This window comes from Cupressus sempervirens, chromosome 6 (genome assembly GCF_028749045.1).
Source record: "Cupressus sempervirens isolate cs-2001-9-10 chromosome 6, ASM2874904v1, whole genome shotgun sequence".
Classification (NCBI taxonomy): Eukaryota; Viridiplantae; Streptophyta; class Pinopsida; order Cupressales; family Cupressaceae; genus Cupressus; species Cupressus sempervirens.
This window is the reverse complement of record NC_143123.1, coordinates 247,755,006-247,767,789: the sequence shown is the minus strand read 5'-3', so window position 1 is coordinate 247,767,789 and position 12,784 is coordinate 247,755,006. Positions and strand designations below refer to the sequence as shown.

Genomic DNA, 12,784 nt, shown 5'->3' with positions numbered 1-12,784 from the left:
GGGATCTTTTCAAGATTGGTCTCGTTGGATCTAGCTCGGGGAGACCTTGTTTCGTCATGACTTTCGGCAACGTTTGCGGGTTATTTGTTTTATTGTGCTTATTCCTGTTTCTGCCCTTTTGGCTGTTAGGAAGGGCTCTTCCGTTTTTGTGTTTCAGCTCCGTTTCAGCTTTCATTTTTGGTAGCTATATGTTAGGAGGCTGAGAACTAGTGTTCCCCTCCGTTTCTGATTGCTAGTTCTGCTCGGTTGGTCGGGTATGAGCATTTTCTTGATTTTTGGGATGAGGGTTTGGGGTTTCACACCATTATGTTGGCTGTTTTTCCATACGGTGTCCGAACCTGAATTTTATTGGATTTTCATAGCTTTTATGCCCTAAGACCAAATGGGTTTTAATTTTGAAGTTTTTGAGTTTTGAGATTTTTACCTCAATTTGTGTGCCACCCAATTTTCTCAAGTTTTCTTGGCATGATGTTGGTCATGGACTTGGATCATAGGATGTCAGTCAGACCATTGTTGCACTTTTATGTTGCATTGGGATGCGTGCCACATCCTCCTGTCTATTTTCGGTTGAGTGTTATTTTGCTTGTGTTTTCATCTAGTCCTTGTGTTATGATCTTCGTGATGGTGGTGCGCCACACACGAGCACATGCGCGTGCATTTTTCGAGTGACTTGCGAGGCCCAATCTCCCGTTTGTATTTCGGTTGAGTTATGATCATTTGGGGTTGGGTTGGAAATATGCATGCCTACGGGCACTCATTGTTGGATGAGCATGGGTAGGGTAGGGTGGCACCATGGAGGGGGCTTCTATCTCGCAACTTGGTGTTTATTCCACTAGAGGGTTGGCGTGAAGAAGTTTTATACAAGTGATAACTAAATAAAATAATGGGTAATAAAACTAAGATAATAAAATGATACTGTGTGAGAGCCTTCCGTTGGGAAGTTGAGTCTGCACGATACTGAGCTTGGGATTTCCGATGCCGAGCAACTCTCCATGTAGTGAGTCCCTACATAGTTATCCATTGAGTGTCTAACTAGGACCTGTAGTGCTTGCATTGTCTCATGATCTTGGTTTCAGTCATCTTTACATTCTGGCATGAGTGTTAGCCTTGGACGTTTGCTTTATGTGTGTTTGTGGTTGGATCATTATTTCCATTAGCACGACATGATTGGACCTATGGGTTCCACGTGGTTGGGAGATGTAGCTACCGATACCACTGTCAGGGGCCAGTATACAGAGACAGTCTATTATTCCAGTGCGATCGGTGCTTGATGTTTCACTTGGTTTATTCGGGATTCCAGAGTATGCTTCCTTGTGATTTATGCTTTCATTGGAATGTATGGATATCATGTTTAGATAATGTTAGCTTATTCAACATATTCCTGTATTATGATGTTTAGCATATGATTAGATGATGTGTTTTGATTAGTTGGAATATCTATTATTTTACTTGTTAGCATGTTAGATTTCCTTGTTCTTATGATGTTATTACGATTTAGTAGTGACGCCCTCATAAGACATATCCAACTATCTAGTTGTTAGTTTGGGATGTTATGAGTGGGGGATGGCTAGGACCTTCAAGGTCTCATGATGCTATTATGGTTGGGACGAACCACGCATGAGTTTTATTATGTTCGTTCATTGCAACGTTGCTTCGGTACTTTTCCTTTACTGCTATGGTTTAGATGGTTACATGCAATTTCCGTCTTGCAGTTATTGTGTTGAGTGTCTATACCTTGATTTGTGGATACAATACTCCTTGGTGTGGAAGAATTGTTTTCCCTATGTTCTCTCTTTTGTTTTCCTTGTTTGCTGTTGCAAATTCTTGCACGAGATTGTACTCTCCTGCACAAGAGCTTGAATTTTTGTGTAGGGCCTTGCATTTCTTCATCTGGCTCATTGTACTTCCTCGCACGAATCTTGACATCAATGTAGTGGTTTTGGCTGCTGGGTGAAGTAGTTCTTTGTGCGAGAGGGTAGTTTCTTGCATGGCATGGTGCACTTCCTCGCACGAAGGATACTTCTTCGTGCGAAATTGGCTGTGGTGATTTTCTTGCACGAAAAACAGGGGACATCTTTGCTGTTTTTCGGGGAATGCAATTTGGTGATTTGAGTTGCTTGTATTTCCATGCTTTGATAGATCAAAGATTTTATGTTCTGTTGTTGTCTTTGGATTTCATCTTCAGTTTGATCGTGTCAATTTGGTAGTGGCGTTTGGAGATCCGTTGGTGTTTGGATATTTGTTTAGTCCTCCGTTGCAATCTTTGTGATCCTTGTATGTTGATTGTTGTGTGCATCCATACTTGTTTTAAAAAAAATATCTTGACTTTTATTTATCCTTATTTCAAGGATCTTCGGGCAGGGTATTTTGTCAAACACCATGATAACCAACTCATCATGGTTCTTTGGTCCAGATTTTGCCGCACACCATGATAACCAACTCATCATGGTTCTTTGGGCTGGATTTTGCCGGACACCATGATAACCAACTTGTTATGGTTCTTTGGGCCAGATCTTACTTGATACCATGACATATTTACTATTATAGACCATACTTAAGGTGGTGTTTAAGCTTGTATTAAAATTATAGAAATTGTTTCAATTCCCTATTTGCTAAAGAGGGCGCGTTGAGAAATTTGGCCTCATAGTGAATTGAAGCCAATTTCATATGTAATATATGTTAATATATATATGTGTGTGTTGATGGATTTATGTTGATATCCTTAAATGTGCCATTCTAGGGATAGAATACTGAGATGATATCTCTTCATATACTTGTTACTTAATTTTAACACGTTAAAATTCAGTCCTGAAAATTTTATTTGCTGAAAGCACTTTTCATTTGATATTTGAAAGAATATAAACGTCCTTGTATCATTCATCTCTCGAATATACAATTGATAATTTACAAAAAAATGAAATGCTGAAAGTAAAGTATCTCACACAAGCCGTGAGTTTAACTACTGTTTTTATACATATTGACAATAAAAGAAAGGTATGACGCATGAGAAAAGAGTTAGTGGTAACCAGTCATTGCCTTTTGAGCTTTTGACTAGTTAAGTGTCCTTTGTTGCTGCTTCTGGTCCGATCCTCGATCTCGTAGCTCCTAGTTCTCGTTTTTCTGCATAAGAAAAAGCGGAGTTAGATCTTAAAGATCTAAGCAATAATTGGTTATCCAAAACTACATACCCGCACATGTCATATTTCTTTTATTCTGAATACATACAAAAACAATATTGATCACAAAGAAGTAGTTTATGAGTGTCACGAGCCCGTCCTCAAACCTAATGAAATACTTTTCAAATATTACAGAACAAGAAAATTCAACGCTCAGAGTTGTTTCAGAATATGGTAAAAATTGCATAACTTGCTGCAGGAAGGATTAAGTATGGAGACACCACAGAACGCTAATACAGTGAAAGAGCCAATTTCAAGTAGAAGTAAAAGATGCTGAAGATTGAGAACAATATTAATGAGATAATGCACAAAATACATAATCGACAAGTGTCAAGACTATAATTTGGTATGGCTGGCCCACTAGAACTTCATGGAATAAAACTCATGTTAGGATTTGAAATATGTCACATTCATGAAATTTCTTGTCATACTATTCACTTATGCTGTTTTGGTAATTCATTCCAAATAGATTCAGTTACATATCATTTACCGATCTTAAAAGCATTCTATCTTGATAGCATCAGAGTACTTTCTTTTCAGCAAACAGGTAGGAGCATTTCAAAATGAAGGGGCAGAGTCTCATAGGGAATTTATCAGAAAAATCAATGACAACTTAAAATCTTTGAAGCTGGAAAGTATTTGTGAAATAAAAGATAAGCCAAACAAGGAAAATAAAGGTATTTCCGAAGGCTTTCACAGAGGGATGGTGTGGAAGTGGACTCATTGTCAAAGGTTGGTGTTAAGTTTTCACATTGCCCTGCAGCTGCAATGCGGATGTCAGGTTTTGCATCAATAAGAAGAAATATTAGATGTGGAATTTATTCACTGGTTATCATAGTAACCCATTTGCAGAGTTCAATATATTTGGTGATTCATTTGCTGCATATCAGTTGTTGTCTCAAGCACTTGCAATACAACAAATTTGCTGTCTCCTATATGCAAAAAATTAGTTTAAAGAAAAACCCCAAACAGCAGAAATGACAAGGGTTTCAGATATGAACTTCATATTTGTAAACAGCAACGTATTTTCTTCCTTCAAAATGAAAATACCACAAGCAAAATTTTCCAGCAAATAACAGTAATGGCAAGACTGTGAGAGCATTCCAGCAAGAAAATGAAGAAAGAATTCAAGAAAAAAGTGTTGATCAGAGACCAACATGCAGCTTTTCTGAGGATGTATCAGCTAGACTACTGAAACAAAAGTGATATCCAATTGAAGTCCGTGGGTTTATGCTCCAGAATTAACCAATTCGACCTATAGGGAAACCCGAGTTTTGGGTTTTGTTAAAATGGAATCATTATAAAAACCTGTATGAAAGCAAACCCGATTTGGATTTTTATGGGAACAAATATGGTTCCAGAACTCATGTACATTCAACAAATATGCATTTAAAAGAACAAAACCTTCCAGTTGTAGCAAGGAATTCATGTTCAAATGCATAAATGCCCACATCTAATACTGGTGAGAAAAAAATTCGAACCAATAATTTCACATGGTGACTACAAAAGGCAAATTGTTTCTTCATGCAAAGTGAAAATCGTGCTTCCAGCTTAGCACAAAATGGTAACCCATAATGGCAGCTCAAAGAAAAATATATATTTCAATCAAGAAAAATGTGCCTTGTAAATCCAAAATGTTACCTTTCATTCTAGTGTTGAGGGTGGCTTTCAGCCACAACATGTTTAAAGCAACATCCAAAATCGCGTTTCCATTCATGGCTGAGATGAACAAAGCAAATCTCATGGCGGCATGTCACAGAAAATCCTTGTTTCGAATGCTCTAGCAAGCATCAGTGGCAACGTGTAATAAAAAACCCTGAGCAATGGCGGCTTCATACAACAAGACATGCCCAACAGGAGAGGAAAAATGCAGAACATACTACCTTCAGCAATGGTGACTGCAGAACAAGCAAAGAAATGGCTTCAAAAAAAAAAAAAAAAAAACCCTAGCCGACCCTCCTTCCTTTCTCTTTGATGCCAATGAAAATACAAATGGGTGCTTTAGGGTTGCAAATACATATATTTCCTTTTCCACATTTCATGATTTTTGAAATTTGTGGGGACTTAAGTAGGTCTTTCTTCCCATTTTTGTTTTTTTTTGTCAATATTTGTGTATGCCATGAGTTATAAGTGTTTTTAAACACTTATTTCTTCTTTTGCAAAGCATATGTAAAATAAAGATATATAATAGTGACATTATAAACTATTTTATATTTTTATTAAAATTTGCAAACCTTTAAACATGTGTTCCTTAACTATTCAATGTTTTACTATGTCTAACACTTGACATGTGTTAAAAGAGGAGAAAGAGGAGCAATATTAGTTAAAGACTTGGTGTTTCAAATCTTTTGAATCATGAGGAGAGATTATAGGGATTTCATTTTGGGTCGAATTTAGACTTTGACCGAGCATTTTGGAGGTCTTTATGGCCAGTTAGAACATTTTTAGGGGATTTTAACATGAGTCATGGGTTTCATTATGACTTAGTGTAGTGATTAGGTAGTGAGTCATCTTTTTGATAAATTTGACTCCCCTTTTTTAGCCTTGTTTCCTAATTTTGACCCCCAAGAGATTTGTATTTAGTATTCTGAAACTGTCATACCAAAGGATGGATGGATGCAGTTCTAAGGAAAGAGAAGACTATTGTGACATTTTGATTGTCCTTTGTATGCTCATTTTTTCTGAGTTGTATCTCTGAAGTTGATGTTCGGTGACCTTTGAAGGCATAATACAGTTAGTTGGCTCTACTTTGGGACTCATTTTTGTGTGCAAGGTTGGTGATTTGATGTTTATTTTCTGTGTTCTATCAAGAACCTTTAAGTTTATGTCTCATTTTCGCACCTATATGTGTTAGTAAAATCTTTATGCATAGGTCATAAGTTGTGCAGTTTGATGAAATTATATTGATTATGGTCTATATCTTTCGATATTATTCATTAAAGCCCTCTTCTGAAACACTTTTATGCAAAGATTTTCATCAAAGTTGTATCTCATAATTGATTGTATGTCACATCATTGTGTTGTTAAACATCAAATCCTTCATTATCGTTTTGGTGTATCACCTTTCTAGTTTAAATAATTCCTTTTCCGTACTTCCTACCCCTTTTCTTCATAAGTTCATAGTATAGGTGGAATATCATAACATCAAACAGGAACCGGCCTAGAATTCGGAGGTTCAATCACCTTCATAGTTTACCCACAAACTTGTGATTGTTCCCATATTTCATCAGAATTTCTAAGTATTTAGGTGCTTATCTTTAGGGTGCAAATTCTGGTGATAACAATACTCAAGAGCATAATGTGTTCTACAAATCCTCCCTAGCTAAGAGGAAGTGTCAAAGTTGTAGCTTCAGTCGGATTGATTTGATGTGATATACATTATTGTTATTGGTAAATCATCATTTCCTATATATACATATTCATGTAATAATAATCTGATTAAATATATATACATACATAATATATTAATAATAATCCTATATATACATATTCATGTATATAATATATGTATTATATATATATAATACAAATTATTATTATTAAATATATATATTATTTAAGTGATGATTAAACCTTAGAGACATGTCTTTTCATGAGACATGTCTCCTCTCATATTTATATGAGAACCAAATCTGCATTTGAAACATATCAATTACAATGGCTATATTAGTACATTTGCAGAAAAATGATCCATTTTACTCAACTTCTTTTGCTAATTGTAAATGTGTAAGTGTTGACAGTATCATAAACATGCTGATGTTTATAGTTAATTTCTGGATACCTGATAGGACCAACTCTAATAAGGAATATTAATTAGAAATCTTCGATATTACTGCACTGCGATTCTTATATTCTGTGATGTCTTTGAGAAGTTCCTTGGCCTGTCTTATATCTATGTCTTAATTTCCAATCTGAGATTGCCATAGTGTGTTCTTTAGCATCTCCTACTCTTGCGATGGGCAATCCTGTCTTTTTTATTGGTTGGATGATAGTGTTAATGCTGGCATGTTGTCTGGCTTCCCCTAGTAATTCCGACTGAGTCACTTCTTGCCTTTTGATTCTTATTCAGTTCCTTGTCTTGTCTGCTTATGTTTTCCGTGTTGTGCTTTTTTTTACCTGATTTTTTTGTTCGGTCTTGAAACTATATCTTCCTTCCACTAAGCGGTCTGACTATTCAATGAGCAATCACAACTTTCAGACTAGATTATTTTTGTTTATCTTAATCTTTTCTTTAACGAAATTGCACTGTCACCTAGTTATAAATGCCTAAGACATTAGTCACTTGGAATCAAATATTCATACTATCGACTTTTTGGAATGTGGTATTTCCGATGGGATATTATTGCACTCAACATAGAGATGCATATTCACTATTCAACGATTTTCTTTCTATTTTACTTTGATTATTGTAGTCCTAATATAGGACACTCAATAATGTTTTCCCGATCTTTAATATAGTAATATTCAACATTTTAGTCTATATTGTGTCATTGTCATAGTTATTTATTATTTTATTATTGTATTATTTTTTTTGGGATAGGTAATGGGCTGAAGCCTATATTAATTACTTATTTGTTGAGATCAATTTATTATTATTATATGTTATGCTCGAGTAGACTAGAACCCAAGACCTCCCATATGAAAGGCTCACAAGTTACCCTTGTGCTATAGCCTCTTTCCTATTTTATCATTGTATTATTATATAAGTAATAAATTATAATTTTGTTTTACTAATATATGATATTATACTGTTATTTATTAATAGTATTTAATTTCTAATTCTAATATATTTATAACATTATATTGTGTTATATCAATTAATATATTATATGAATGATATAATTGATAATAAATTTATCATCAATTATTTGTACTATCTTATTATTATTCATAATTAGATTCTAGTCACTAAAGGTCACATTACAAATGAAATGATGTACATTGGTAGAATGCAAGAAACATGTCCATTGAAAAAGAGAACTAGTAAATTCTGTTGTGCTGTACTTTTGATCAAACCTTTCAAAAACAAATTGGATGAGGCTTGCACAATTGTGCTTGATGCACATCTCTAGTTTGGCCACGTGTCATGTCTATTTATGAAAAAAAAACATTTTGAAGACTGAAAATCTGTAATTTCTATAGGTTAAGGTATAAAATAAGGGAAGCAACAATAATATTTTAAGGTAGCTTATTTATGTTATTTTCAAAAGAAGCAACTTAAATATATATAATATAAGGCTTATGTGGTATTTAAAACATGTTTTTAACACCTATTCACACGGAAACACCCATTTTTGTGATTTCTCATATCTCCTTCAGGATTAGAGTCTTGAAGCATTGAAAGAAAAAACCCTTGGTTTGAAAGATCTTGAAGACGAAACTCTCTTAGTTTTCATATTTGGATTCAAAACAGAAAATCTTCTATCTATTGAAGGAGATTGCATTCAGGAATTATAATTGTATTCAATTGTTGAATATTGATTGAGGATTTGAATTTGTTTCTTGGTTACCAAAGTGTCCCAACAATGTGGAAGAACTAGATTTTTAAATTTTAAAAGGATTTAAATCTACAGTTGCTGTTGTGAGATATTATGGTAATTGGATCAGCTGTGATTCATGTTTGTGACCATCTTGGTTTAGGGAGGTTTGTAGTTGTTGCTGACTAAAGATTTGGATCAGTTGTTTTGTTGAGGTTCCAGCCTAAGAATGGCTCCACCCAGTGTTTTGTTGATGTTTTCACTCATAACAAGTGTTGCAAGTTTTGGATTAATTGTTGTTTTCTGAGACCTTTGGAGCTTGGTTCTCCTGTCATACATGTCTTCCAGCTGCTGTACCTTTGAGTTATAGGGTTTGTCTGATAGAACAGCTGCTGTCATCAAATTTTCTGCCATTGAAGAAGGTTTTCAGGGTAATTCATGCATCTTCCAGTTGCTTCTGTGCAGTTTCAGATCTATTATCTTATGATTAGTGCCTATTTTATTGTTTTTTACCAGTATGTATAGTTGTACGGATTGTTGAATGCATTGTTGATATATATGAGTTTTTATTAGCATGTATAGTTGTACGGATTCCTGAATGTGAATTGTTGATAAAAAAATATTGTTTCCGGCTTAATTGACTGTTAAGAGAATTAGTTGTTGTGGTAATAATGTTTTATAAATATTCACTGTGCATCAGGATGTACAATCAAGGGTTTCATACTTATTTCCAGCTGTAATACATCAGTAAGAAGTGTATGTGCTTGTCATAAGTGTACAGACTGCTCAATAAGTTTTGAAGTGTTTTCCTTGCAGTTCTTACATAGCACAAGTGTTTTTTTGTAAAAAATTTCTGCATTCTGAATAGTTAGTGTGGCTCAAACTCAGTGTATGCTCTCATCTTGCCCATCTTGGGAAGCGAGTGATCAGAAAGTGATAAGAAGATTCCATTGCAGATAATTTGCAGTCAATTTTTTTAAAAATGTGTGTTTATTACAATTTCAGTCACATAAGCCAAGACATAGTTTAATTATGGTTTGATCAATTCAAGTGTACCTTCCTATTATTACAGGCGTTATCAGCCTTGTAGGTTCTTGTTTCACTCATAAACATTCTCAGGGGCCTTATCCTTGCATTGATTTCACTTCACTATCCTATTCAAATCTTGCCATTGTTTGAGTAAACAGTTGTGACCTTTATTAACCTACAACAGTTGTTAGTTTGAAGAGGTAAACTTTTGTATGAATGACCTTGCAAGTTGACTGGGAAAACCACAAGTTGAGTTTGGTTAAGACACAATGATTATGCCCTTGATGACTAACAGAAAAAGCACTTACGAGCATCGAGTTTTGACTGGTGTGCCAGGCTAGAGCTAACTTAAATTGCATCAACTGGGGCAGAAATAATTATTGCAAATCAGGGAGGTAGGTGACAGATTCTGAATAGTGTTCAATTGCTCGTCATTCAAACAAATAGAAAATTGACGTGTAAAGGGAAAATTCTAATCTTTAAGAAGCACATGTCCCTTCATAGACAGCAATACAGCATAATGAATAGTTTGTGCTACTAGGAACTGTTGCTCAATTTTCACACATGTTCAAATGGAGGAAAACATACATGCTTATTACTTTCAAGCAATTCTCAGAAATGCATTAAAGGAAAAGTTTCTTATTCATACTGAAATAATATAAAATGTTTGTATGATGAAACAAATCATGACAGAAATAAAATGCTGAAAGTAAATTTCTCCCACACATTTGACTGTGAGAGTAGTCCCTATGTGGTGATATACACCTATACTCTACTGAAATCATTAACATGAAAGAGTAGTAAAAGGAGAAAAAGGTCATGGGCACTAGTCATTGCCTATAATGACTGGTGAAGTGGCATCCATCTGCATCCACCTTCTTGCTGTTTTAGATCTTGCCCTTTCCGTGCTTCCAATCCCTGCATTTACAAAAGAGAATAGGTTAAATCCAATGGATCTAAGCAATGCTGATAGCTCACTTCATCTCGCATTCACCATCCTACACGCTATTCCTCTCAATAAAATATAGGCATACATTAGCAGATAGAGAAGTCAATCATGAAGAATAGAAGTATTAAAGGGACAATTCATTTTGTTTTGAAACCTTTTACTTATAAAAACTGGTGAAAAGAGGATAGGCGTAGCAGGTGGGATTGGTATGCATACAAATAACAACAAATGAAACATTAAAGGGACAAACTTTTAAAGTTTTGAAATCTTCTGTTTTGCTAATACAGCAAGAATGAAAGCTACAGCAAGAGGTTATCTACCACAACAAAAAGTAACCATTTTCAGCAGTAGGAAAAATGCATCATACAGGTCAAGATGCAAACAGAAGCAAGATAATACTCATCACTATCAGTAAAATGAAACTTACAAGAAGTCCAGTAAAGGCACAATGTTGGGAATGGGGAGAAAATAATGCTGGAAAGGAAGCAAAACCAGACTAGAGGGCATTAGATTCAACAAAGAATCCTAAGGAGAAGGAAAAGGCTCCACAGGTTTGAGTTCCAAAAATGGCCAGAAGCTACAGGCAGGTTGTGGGAGTTCAACTTTTGAATCACAATACATTGAGACAGCCGGCAACACTAACATAATGTAGAACACCATCACTGTTGGTCAGGTAATACAATAGATGAGAGCTTCAATGGACATATGCAGACCCTTATAACAGAACAAGGAAGGAAAGAGTTATCTCTTTTGGTATGTCACAACTAACTAAGAATGGAGATGAAAAAAAAATCACAGAACAGAGACAAAAATGGTGGCCAGATTTTATGACATTAATTTATCTCAAGAAAGGTACTTTCTGTAGTGTTTATTATATGCCAAGAAAATCACAGATTTGAGGGGAATATGGCATACAGATGCATCTTTCAACTAAAACCCAAATAAGAAATCTGGTATAGTTCAAACAGCAACTAATGGAAACATATCAGCAATGGCAAATGTATAACACAGTCATATTAAACAGAGGAAATTTCCTGTCCAAAATTTATTTCCAGCAGAGACAAAACAAGAAATCCGGTATGACTTTTAGCAAAGAATCACAGTCTCTAAGAGTTTAATCAAATACACTCAGCAAGGAATTTCATATATCATGAATCTATTACAAATACATTAGTAAATATTGCATCTATATGCAACTTTCAGCAATGAAAGCAAGAACCAGTAACAGAGATCAATGAATGAGTTACTTTCAGCAAAACAATCACTATCTATAAGAGCATTTTGCGAACATCTTAGTCAAAAACTCAGAAACAGCAAGGAACCCTCATAAATGAGTTCAAACAACAACCCAGCAAGGAGCCAAAAAACTCACAGAAATTACAACTTTCAGCATTTAACAACTTTCAGCATGGAGGAAGTACAGTTGCATTCCAATAAGTAAATGATGTAAAAGAATAGTACTATTGTATCTATTTCATTACAGCAAGAAGATCACAAATACATCAGTAAAGATGGCGCCCAGATATTGCATCATTTAGTTAAAAACCCTCTTACAAGCTTGGTGAATGATTTCAAAAGAATCCATGAGAATGCAGATGCCTCAATTAAAGAAAGCCACAGGTCTGAAATTAAAAAGGTTGCTCATATTTTATAACAGCAGCAAGAGAGCAAATACACCTTCAAATAATGGAACAAATAATCTCGAGGCTTCATTTTTCCGAAACCCACAAGAAAGTTCACAAGAAAAAGAAGAGGGAAAGATCTCTTACAACGACCAGCAGAGAGCCACAATTTTCTTTGTTTCCAAACAACAAAATGGGTCTACTAGCGTCCCCACTTCCAACCTATTGATTCAAATCTCGTGGCCAAAGAGAAGAAATGGCGCTCATAGCCAGTAAAGTTAACATTAAAGAGAACCACAAAATAGCAGATTTCGTCTTCAACAACACCAAATAACCAGTTGGTGGCTGCAAGAAAACCTCTATTTTTCATGCCAAGATCTGAAAATATGCCAGGCGTCCTCCAAAATAGCAAGATACGCAGTAAAATGACATCTCCCAGCAAGTAAATCGCGAGTTTGATCTTCATGGTGGCTAGGGTTTCAAGAAAACCCTGCCGTGTTTTACCTTCAACATTTCATGAACTTCAAATGA

General features: G+C 35.1%; 1 protein-coding gene and 1 long non-coding RNA gene across 14 annotated transcripts in view; one reads left to right on the top strand and one right to left on the bottom strand.

Moving 5' to 3' along the window:
* Positions 1 to 12,784, top strand: part of LOC149552171 (putative RNA-dependent RNA polymerase 5) — a 282,261-nt gene that overhangs the window by 46,004 nt on the left and 223,473 nt on the right. The window lies entirely within an intron of this gene.
* On the bottom strand, positions 2,855 to 5,144 carry LOC149552172 (uncharacterized). Its single transcript, XR_016352871.1, has 2 exons — positions 4,818 to 5,144; positions 2,855 to 3,120 (listed from the first exon to the last, which is right to left on the bottom strand). It is a non-coding gene; the product is annotated as an uncharacterized LOC149552172 (long non-coding RNA).